This window comes from Scyliorhinus canicula, chromosome 16 (genome assembly GCF_902713615.1).
Source record: "Scyliorhinus canicula chromosome 16, sScyCan1.1, whole genome shotgun sequence".
In the NCBI taxonomy this organism is placed as follows: Eukaryota; Metazoa; Chordata; class Chondrichthyes; order Carcharhiniformes; family Scyliorhinidae; genus Scyliorhinus; species Scyliorhinus canicula.
In genome coordinates this window covers 62,704,723-62,716,140 of record NC_052161.1, presented here as the reverse complement: position 1 = coordinate 62,716,140, position 11,418 = coordinate 62,704,723, and positions in this window count along the sequence as shown.

The following is an 11,418-nucleotide window of genomic DNA, read 5'->3' as shown; positions in this document are numbered from 1 at the left end:
CCCAAGGCTAGGGGAGGGGGACAGGGCTACATTAGAAGGGGCAATAGTGGAGCAGGAGATAAAGGATGCGATTGGGAGGATGCAGTCGGGGAAGGTGGCAGGGCCGGATGGGTTTCCGGTGAAATATTATTAAAAATTCAAAGATAAGTTGGCACCCCTGATGGTGGGGATGTTTGAAGAGGCGATAGGGAAGGGGGTGCTGCCACAAACCTTGGGGCAGGCATCGATTTCACTGTTGCTAAAAAAAAGATAAGGATCCGATGGAGTGTGGGTCGTATAGGCCCATATCACTTCTGAATGTGGACGCAAAAGTATTGGCGAAGGTACTGGCGGGTAGGCTGGAGTGCCTCCTGAAGGTGATAGGTGAGGATCAGACGGGGTTAGTGAAAGGGAGGCAGCTTTTTTCGAACATTAGAAGGGTTTTGAACGTCATTTTGGCACCGGCGGAAGGGAAGGAAACAGAGGTGGTTGTGGCATTGGACGCCGAGAAGGCGTTTGACCGGGAAGAACGGGGGTACTTGATGGCAGTTTGGAGCGGTTTGGGATTGGACCAAGATTTGTGAACTGGGTAAAGCTATTATATAAGGAGCCGAGGGCGAGTGTCTGCACAAACAATATCAGCTCGAAATACTTTTCTCTCTACCGTGGGACTAGGCAGGGATGTCCTACGTTCCCCCCCCCCCCCCCCCCCCCCCCTGCTGTTTGCACTTGCGATTGTGCATTGGCCATCGCATTAAGAAGTTTGGGAGCATGGAAAGGAATAGTGGGGGGGGGGAGATAGAGCATAGGGTGTCCCTATATGCCGACGACTTGCTGCTGTATGTGTTGGAACCGAGTGCGTCGATAGGAGGAATACTGGAGCTACTGCGAGTATTTAGGTCTTTCTCGGGGTAGAAGCTGAACCTGGACAAGAGTGAGTCTTTTGTGGTGTCTCGGCTGGGGGTGGGGGCAGGGGAGGGGGGGGGGGTCTGCCATTCCGTAGGGCAGGGACTCACTCAAGGAGTCCGGTAATAGTAGCTTCAATGAAAGTCTGGAGGCAGTTTCACCAACACTTCGGGTTGGGGGCAGGGTCAAGGGAAATGCCGATTCGGGGGAACCACAGATTTGAGCCAGGGAAGTGGGATGGAAGTTTTTGGAAATGGGAAGCGAAGGGGATTAAGACTCTAAAAGATTTGTTTATTAGGGGTTGATTTGCAGGATTGAGGGAACTGGAAGCAAAGTATGGGCTGGAGCAGGGAGAAATCTTTAGATAGATGCAGGTTTGAGATTTTGCTAGGAAAGAGATACCGAGCTTCCCAGAGGAACCAGCCTCCACATTGCTGGAGGAGGTGCTGACGACAATGGGGCTGGAGAAGGAGGTAGTGTCAGCGGTGTACGGAGCTATTTTGGATGAGGATAAGGCACCACTGGAAGGGATCAAAGCAAAGTGGGAGGAAGAGTTGGGAGAGGTTATAGAGGAGAGGGTCTGGTGTGAGGTGCTCTGGAGAGTAAATGCCTCCACCTCATGTGCGAGGTTGGGGCTGATACAGCTGAAGGTGGTATACAGAGCACACCTCACGAGGGCGAGGAGGAGCATATTCTTTGAAGGAGTAGAAGATGTGTGTGAGCGTTGTTGGGGGGGGGGGGGGAGAGAGGGGGTGGTGGGGGGGGGGGGGGTGCGCTAATCACGGTTATATATTTTGGTCCTGTCCAAAGCCAGAGGATTACTGCCAGAGGTTTTTAGGGTAATTTCCAAGGTGGTGCACGTGGAACTGGACCCGGGTCCCCTGGAGGCCATATTCAGGGTGTCGGACCAGCCAGGGTTGGAAACGAGTGCGGAGGCAGATATCGTAGCTTTAGCCTCATTGATCGCTCGAAGGCGGATCCTGCTGGGATGGAGAGCAGCCTCTCCACCCTGTGCCCTGGCGTTGGGGGCGGGGGGACCTGCTGGAATCCTTGATCCTTGAGAAGGTTAAGTTTGAACTGAGGGGAAGCTCGGAGGGTTTCTACAAGTCATGGGCATTATTTATTATGCACTTTCAAGAACTGGATAACATCGAAGTTGGGTGGGTTGGGGAGAGGGGGCTGTGTGTATTAAGGATAACTATGGGTAATCCCTGATTCCTTTTTGTTATTTGTTTATGTAAACATGCGGGCTGATGTTTGGGGATTGTTGGGAGGGTGGGATCGTTGTTATTGTTATGGGGATTGACATATCTGTTGCTGATTATTGTTTATTGTTGATGGGTATAAATTCAGGAGAAAATGTGAAAAAGGAGAATAAAAATATTTTTTTAAAAAGTAGCTGCAATATCGGATTATGTACAATTGTGATGGGTTCTGGAAGTTACAATAAGCCAGAGATTTATCATACCACAGGATTCAATGTTGGTTGGTCTATGCTGATGACCCACCCCCGCCAGTAAACAAAACTCCTTAGATGGAGGACTTTTCTGAAATATACATACTGAGGAGTCCTTGGAATGGTCTAAAACAAGTAACATCAATATCACCCAAAACCTCAGGTAATAAGACGGCAATCATCACAGAAGTGGAAGATAATGTTGGCTTACGTCCCAATTGAACTTTTTTGTTGTTAGAGTGCCGACTCGAGATTGTGTTTTGTTTTAGTTAAATTTCAGAGTTTCACTTTAACTCTGAAACAGATAGTTTATCTTTTTGAGGGGAAACGGTGATCAGGGCAGGTTTGCTGTACAAATAGGTAAAGGTAGAGTTGCCACAGTCCCAGATGACCATAAGCTGCTTGAGGGGGAGAGCTGACTGGTGGTAATTTAACTTAGGATCAGGTGAGGGGCAAGGTTGAGAATGCGTGCCTTGATAACGTCAGCCGGTACGGGAATTGAACCCACACTAAACCACAAACCAGTTGTTCAGCCAAGTGAGCTAAACTGACCCCCAAGTATGCATCAGTCGATCCTGTGATTCCTTTGATCTCTTGTGTGCACTTGTGTGGGATCTAGCAACGCAACAATCTTGGTCAACTGTTCATAGAATCCCTACAATGCAGAAGAAGGCTATCCAGCCCTTTGAGTCTGACCTGACCCTTCAAAAGAGCACTCTACCCATGTACACTCCCCAGTCCACCCATCCTATCCCCGTATGAAATCTTACATCAGGTTAAAGCCCAACATGTTTGTTTCAAACACTAGCTCCCAGAGCACTGCTCCGAAAGCTAGTGTTTGAAACAAACATGTTGGACTTTAACCTGGTGTGGTAAGACTTCAGCCCAGTCCAATGCCGGCATCTCCACATCATCCTATCCCTGTAATCCCATAACCTTATCTGCACATCCCTAGACACTAAGAGGCAATTTACCATGGCCCATCCACCTAACCTGCACATCATTGGACTGTGGGTGGAAACCAGGGCACCTGGAGCATGCCCACCCAGACATGGGCAGAAAGTGCAAACTCCACACAGAGAGTGGCCCAAGGCTTGAATTGAACCTGGGTCCCTGGATTGGATTGGATTTGTTTATTGTAACGTGTACCGAGGTACAGTGAAAAGTATTGTTCTGCGTACAGTCCAGACAGATCATTCCATACATGAAAAAAAAATAGGGCATACATAAATACACAATGTAAATACATAGACCCAGGCATCATGTGAAGCATACAGGAGGTTAGTACTAATCAGTAGAGAAGATGTGTGAAGAGATCAGATCAGTCCATAAGAGGGTCATTTAGGAGTCTGGTAAGAGCAGGGGAAAGCTGTTTTTGAATCTGTTAGTGCTCAGACTTTTGTATCTCCTGCCCGACGGAAGAGTGTATAAGCTGGGAGGGAGGGGTCTTTGATTATACTGCCCGCTTTCCTAAGGCAGCAGGAGGTGAAGACAGAGTAAATGGATGGGAGGTGGGTTTGCGTGATGGAGTGGGCGGTGTTCACGACTCTCCGTAGTTTTTTACAGTCTTGGGACGAGCAGTTGCCATACAGGGTGTGATGCAGCCAGATAGGATGCTTTCTGTGGTGCATCTGTAAAAGTTGTTAAGAGTCAATGTGAACATGGTAAATTTCCTTAGTTTCCTGAGAAGGTATGTGCTATTGTGCTTTCCTGGTCGTAGTGTCGTTGTGGGTGGACCAGGACATATTGTTGCTGAATTGTTGTCAACCATCTCTTGAAGTTAATGACCAGCTCTTTAGTTTTGCTGACATTGAGGGAGAGAATGCTGTCGTGACACCACTCCACTAGGCTCTCTATCTCCCTCCTGTACTCTGACTCATTGTTGTTCGAGATCCGACCCACTACGGTCATGTCATCAGCAAACCTGTAGACGGAGTTGGAGCCAAATTTTGCCACACAGTATTATATGTTTTGGGAGTATATTAGGGGGCTAAGTACACAGCCTTGCGGGGTCCTGGTATTGAGGACTGTCATGGAGGAGGTATTGTTGTTTAGCCTTACTGATTGCGGTCTATGGGTCAGGAAGTCAAGGATGCAGTTGCAGAGGAAGGAGTCAAGTCCTAGGTTTTGGAGCTTTCATATGAGCTTGGCTGGGTTTATGGTGTTGAAGGTGGAGCTGTAGTCAATAAATAGGAGTCTGATGTAGAAGTCCTTGTTGCCGAGATGCTCCAGGGATGAGTGTAGGGCCAGGGTGATGGCTTCTGTTGTGGACCGGTTGTGGGGGTATGCGAACTACAGTGGATCAATGCATTCTGGGAGTGTGGAGTTGCTGTCTCTCATGACCAACCTCTTGAAGCACTTCATTGCGATCGATATCATGGCCACCGGACGGTAATCATTGAGGCACGTTGCCTCATTCTTTGCACAGGCGCTGTGAGACAGCAGTGCTAACCATTCTGCCACCCCCTATAAAATACTTTTATGTTAAAAAAATTAATTTCATTAAAGATTTAATTATTAACAAACACAATCTAAAGTACAAAATTCTGAAAATTGTTCAAACATGGTACAATTGTCGTGAAAAAGGAGAATAAAAATATTTTTAAAAACATGGTAGAATTGTCACACTAACACAAACATTGAGATACTGAAAAACATCCAACAAAGACTACATCCAAAACCACCCTCCCCCGAGTGCTTTTAAGTTTACTTATCTTGCATGCTTAAAACATTGATTCGATTAACAACTCATAGCAATTACTATTATTTCAAGATGTACCTACAAGTCACATTCTATCATTTTTGTATGGATATGCTTCTAAACGGTCACACTGCCAGAAATTTGAGTCCCATGCTTCCTGGAAATGCAACTGTGGCAATGACATCTGCTCTTTCCCAAGCTGCTATTTGCAATGCTATGCAGTTAGAAGGCTCTTTCATGTTAGGTTTCAGGCAAACTGAATACTGCATTACCTAGCTGATCCCAGTCAATGGCACAGTATTGGACGGCAACTATGTAGTTTGCATAAAATAGCGCACAAATACATAAATTAGTCTGAGATTTTTCTGCACATATTGAATCACCATAATAAAATATTCACTTATTGTCACAAGTAGGCTTTGGTGATGTTACTGTGAAAAGCCCCTAGTCGCCACATTCCGGTGCCTGTTCAGGGAGGCTGTAACGGGAATTGAACCCGCACTGCTGGTCTTGTTCTGCTTTACAAGCTAGCTATCTTAGCCCACTGTGCTAAACCAGCCCCAGATTATTCAGCAAAAAACAAACTCAAATAACCTAACACCGGGGGAATGGCATGGGGTAGGACAAGATCCCAATCCTAACTTGGAAATATATCAGCATTCCTTCACTGTCCCAGAGTCAAAATCATCTTTGCTCACATGAAGTTGGCGACAGCCTAAATGTGAAAGCCAGAGGGGAATTGAAACTTGGTAATTTGGAGCAGTGTGGTAATTTGGTGCAGAGTGGGAGGTGGTGCTTTTACCCTTTTTGTTTTGTTTTCTTTCTTCTTGCTTTGTAACTGTTAACCTGCAGGGAGAGATCCAGAGAGCATCCTGGGAAGATAAGCGTTATAAAGACCTACCTCATTTCCGGAGCTGTGACCAGGAGAAGCAGAGTGCTGTGGTGGTGGTGGGGGGGGGGGGGGGGGGGGGAGGCAGTTGAGAGGGGGAGGAGTGGCTACTCCTGATGCTCTGAAACTAACAGCGAGTCGGACTAAAAAAAAAACTTAAAAGTTAAATAAAATAGAGATGGTCAGATGATGTGTTGTTCCTGCATGATGTGGGAGCTGGTGGACCCCATTGTGGTTCCCAGTGAGCACATCTGTATTAGATGTCGACTGTTTGAGGAACTCCGACTCAGAGTTGATGAGCTGGATTCTGAGCCTCGGACTCTGTGACACATCAGGGAGGGGGAGAGATACCTGGACACTGTTCCAGGAGGCAGTCACACCCCTTTGATGGAGAAAAAATGAAATGTTGTCGGATTTGGGGATTGTATACTTAGGGGCATTGGCACAGTTCCCTGTGACCAGGATCAAGAATCCCAGAGGTTGTGTTGCCTACCTGGTGCTCGAGTTAAGGATATCTCATCTGGGCTGCAGAGGAACTTGGGAGTGGGAGGGATCCAGTTGTCATAGTCCATGTAGGTACCAATGACATAGGCAGAACAGGAACAGAGGTTATGCTAAGGGAGTATGAACAGCTAGGAGCTAAATGAAAAAGCAGAACCATAAAGGTAATAATCGCTTGGTTACAACCTGAGCCACGAGCTAATTGGCACAGTTTGAGTGGGAGAAGCTGGAATCAGATGTAATGGTAATACAATTAAATAAGGGTAACTACAAAGACATGGCCAGTGTTGATTGGAAAGGGAGCCTAGCAGGGAAAAAGGTGGAACAGCAAGGCAGGAGTTTTTGGGGGTTATTCAGGAGACACTACAGAAATTCATCCCAAGGAGGAAACATGCTAAGGGGAGGACGAGGCATCTATGGCTGACGAGGGATGTCAAGGACAGGATAAAAACCAAAAGAAATAGCATACTAAGTGGTGAGGATGAGGGAAGCCAGAGGATTGGGAAGCCTTTAAAAGCGAGCAGAGGACAACTAAAAAAGCAACAAGGGGGGAGAAGATGAAATATGAGTGTAAGCTAGCTAGTAATATAAAAGAAGATAGTAAGTGAGCACTTTTCCAGGAGACACATCCGGAGTGAGACTCATACAGAGTGGGTATTGAAACTTGGTAATTTGGTGCAGTGAGGTAATTCGGTGCAGAGTGTGAGGAGGTGCTTTTTAACCCTGGTAAGTGACTGGTAAGTAGTCTCTCTTTTTCTTTTCATTGTCTAATTTATTTATTTTTATTTTGAAATTCTAGTTTAAGTTTACCAAGGGTTTAAGACATGGCAGGAGATCCCAGACCCGTGTCATGCTCCTCGTGTGCGATGTGGGAGCTCAGGGACACGTCCACTGTCCCTGGCTCCTTCACGTGCAAGAAGTGTGTTCAGTTGCAGCTCTTGTTAGACCGCTTGACAGCTCTGGAGCTGCGGATGGACTCACTTTGGAGCATCCGCGATGCTGAGGAGGTCGTGGATAGCACGTTTAGCGAGTTGGTCACACCGCAGGTGAAGGTTACTGAGGGAGATAGAAAATGGGTGACCAAAAGAAAGAGCAAGAGTAGGAAGGCAGTGCAGGTGTCCCCTGCGGTCATCTCCCTGCAAAACAGATATACCGCTTTGGATACTGTTGAGGAAGATGGCTCACCAGGGGAAGGCAGCAGCAGCCAGGTTCATGGCACCGTGGCTGGCTCTGCTGCACAGCAGGGCAGGAAGAAAAATGGCAGGGCTATAGTGATAGGGGACTCGATCATAAGGGGAATAGACAGGCGGTTCTGTGGACGCAATCGAGACTCCAGGATGGTATGTTGCCTCCCTGGTGCAAGGGTCAAGGATGTCTCGGAGCGGCTGCAGGACATTCTGGGGGGGGGGGGGGGGGGGGAGGGTGAACAGCCAGCTGTCGTGGTGCACATAGGCACCAACGATATAGGTGAAAGCGGGATGAGGTCCTACAAGCGGAATTCAGGGAGTTAGGAGTTAAACTAAAAAGTAGGACCTCAAAGGTAGTAATCTCAGGATTGCTACCAGTGCCACGAGCTAGTCAGAGTAGGAATGTCAGGATAGATAGGATGAATGCGTGGCTTGAGAGATGGTGCAAGAGGGAGGGATTCAAATTCCTGGGGCATTGGGACCGGTTCTGGGGGAGGTGGGACCAGTACAAACCGGACGGTCTGCACTTGGGCAGGACTGGAACCGATGTCCTAGGGGGGGTGTTTTCTAGAGCTGTTGGGGAGGGTTTAAACTAATGTGGCAGGGGGATGGGAACCAATGCTGGAAGTTGGAAGGTAGTAAAACAGGGACAGAAACAAAAGGAAGTAAGGGGAAAAGTGCAAGGCAGAGAAGACATAGTCAGAAATCCATAAGGGCGACAGTACAAGGTACAGTGACTGAGGGGAGCACAGTGAATAGGCCCAGTAATAACAAAAGGAATAAAACTGGAGATGTTAAGATTCAAAACAGAGGTAAAAAAACCAACATAAGTGTACTTTACCTGAATGCTCGTAGTATTCGGAATAAAGTAAATGAGTTGGTGACACAAATCATCGTAAATGACTATGATTTAGTGGCCATTACTGAAACATGGTTAAAGGATGGTCACGACTGGGAGTTAAATATCCGAGGGTATCAAACTATTCGGAAGGACAGAGTGGATGGTAAGGGAGGTGGTGTTGCTCTGTTATTTAAGGATGACATCCGGGCAATAGTAAGGGATGACATCGGTGCTATGGAGGATAAGGTTGAATCCATTTGGGTGGAAATCAGGAATAGTAAGGCGAAAAAGTCACTGATAGGAGTAGTCTATCGGCCACCAAATAGTAACGATATGGTGGGGCAGGCAATAAACAAAGAAATAACTGATGCATGTAGAAATGGTACAGCAGTTATCATGGGGGATTTTAATCTACATGTCGATTGGTTTAACCAGGTCGGTCAAGGCAACCGTGAGGAGGAGTTTATAGAATGTATCCGCGATAGTTTCCTAGAACAGTATGTAATGGAACCTACGAGGGAACAAGCGGTCCTAGATCTTGTCCTGTGTAATGAGACAGGATTGATTCATGATCTCATAGTTAGGGATCCTCTCGGAAGGAGCGATCACAATGTGGTGGAATTTAAAATACAGATGGAGGGTGAGAAAGTAAAATCAAATACTAGTGTTTTGTGTTTAAACAAAGGAGATTACAAGGGGATGAGAGAAGAACTAGCTAAGGTAGACTGGGAGCTAAGACTTTATGGTGGAACAGTTGAGGAACAGTGGAGAACCTTCCAAGCGATTTTTCACAGTGCTCAGCAAAGGTTTATACCAACAAAAAGGAAGGACGGAAGAAAGAGGGAAAATCGACCGTGGATATCTAAGGAAATAAGGGAGAGTATCAAATTGAAGGAAAAAGCATATAAAGTGGCAAAGATTGCTGGGAGACTAGAGGACTGGGAAATCTTTAGGGGGCAACAGAAAGCTACTAAAAAAGCTATAAAGAAGAGTAAGATAGAGTATGAGAGTAAACTTGCTCAGAATATAAAAACAGACAGTAAAAGTTTTTACAAATATATAAGACAAAAAAGAGTGGCTAAGGTAAATATCGGTCCTTTAGAGGATGAGAAGGGAGTTTTAATAATGGGAAATGAGGAAATGGCTGAGGAACTGAACAGGTTTTTTGGGTCGGTCTTCACAGTGGAAGACACAAATAACATGCCAGCGACTGATAGAAATGAGGCTATGACAGGTGAGGACCTTGAGAGGATTGTTATCACTAAGGAGGGAGTGATGGGCAAGCTAATGGGGCTAAAGGTAGACAAGTCTCCTGGCCCTGATGGAATGCATCCCAGAGTGCTAAAAGAGATGGCTAGGGAAATTGCAGATGCACTAGTGATAATTTACCGAAATTCACTAGACTCTGGGGTGGTCCCGGTGGATTGGAAATTAGCAAACGTGACGCCACTGTTTAAAAAAGGAGGTAGGCAGAAAGCAGGAAATTATAGGCCAGTGAGTTTAACTTCGGTAATAGGGAAGATGCTGGAATCTATCATCAAGGAAGAAATTGCAAGGCATCTGGATAGAAATTGTCCCATTGGGCAGACGCAGCATGGGTTCGTAAAAGGCAGGTCATGCCTAACTAATTTAGTGGAATTTTTTGAGGACATTACCAGTGCAGTAGATAACGGGGAGCCGATGGATGTGGTATATCTGGATTTCCAGAAAGCCTTTGACAAGGTGCCACACAAAAGGTTGCTGCATAAGATAAAGATGCATGGCATTAAGGGTAAAGTAGTAGCATGGATAGAGGATTGGTTAATTAATAGAAAGCAAAGAGTTGGGATAAATGGGTGTTTCTCTGGTTGGCAATCAGTAGCTAGTGGTGTCCCTCAGGGATCCGTGTTGGGCCCACAATTGTTCACAATTTACATTGATGATTTGGAGTTGGGGACCAAGGGCAATGTGTCCAAGTTTGCAGATGACACTAAGATGAGTGGTAAAGCGAAAAGTGCAGAGGATACTGGAAGTCTGCAGAGGGATTTGGATAGGTTAAGTGAATGGGCTCGGGTCTGGCAGATGGAATACAATGTTGACAAATGTGAGGTTATCCATTTTGGTAGGAATAACAGCAAACGGGATTATTATTTAAACGATAAAATATTAAAGCATGCCGCTGTTCAGAGAGACTTGGGTGTGCTAGTGCATGAGTCACAGAAGGTTGGTTTACAAGTGCAACAGGTGATTAAGAAGGCAAATGGAATTTGTCCTTCATTGCTAGAGGGATGGAGTTTAAGACTAGGGAGGTTATGTTGCAATTGTATAAGGTGTTAGTGCGGCCACACCTGGAGTATTGTGTTCAGTTTTGGTCTCCTTACTTGAGAAAGGACGTACTGGCGCTGGAGGGTGTGCAGAGGAGATTCACTAGGTTAATCCCAGAGCTGAAGGGGTTGGATTATGAGGAGAGGTTGAGTAGACTGGGACTGTACTCGTTGGAATTTAGAAGGATGAGGGGGGATCTTATAGAAACATTTAAAATTATGAAGGGAATAGATAGGATAGATGCGGGCAGGTTGTTTCCACTGGCGGGTGACAGCAGAACTAGGGGGCATAGCCTCAAAATAAGGGGAAGTAGATTTAGAACTGAGTTTAGGAGAAACTTCTTCACCCAAAGGGTTGTGAATCTATGGAATTCCTTGCCCAGTGAAGCAGTTGAGGCTCCTTCATTACATGTTTTTAAGGTAAAGATAGATCGTTTTTTGAAGAATAAAGGGATTAAGGGTTATGGTGTTCGGGCCGGAAAGTGGAGCTGAGTCCACAAAAGATCAGCCATGATCTAATTGAATGGCGGAGCAGGCTCGAGGGGCCAGATGGCCTACTCCTGCTCCTAGTTCTTATGTTCTTATAAGTGTTTTTTCAATCTATAAAAGGTAAGACAGGGCAAATATAGACATTGGGGTGCTACAAAATGAGGCT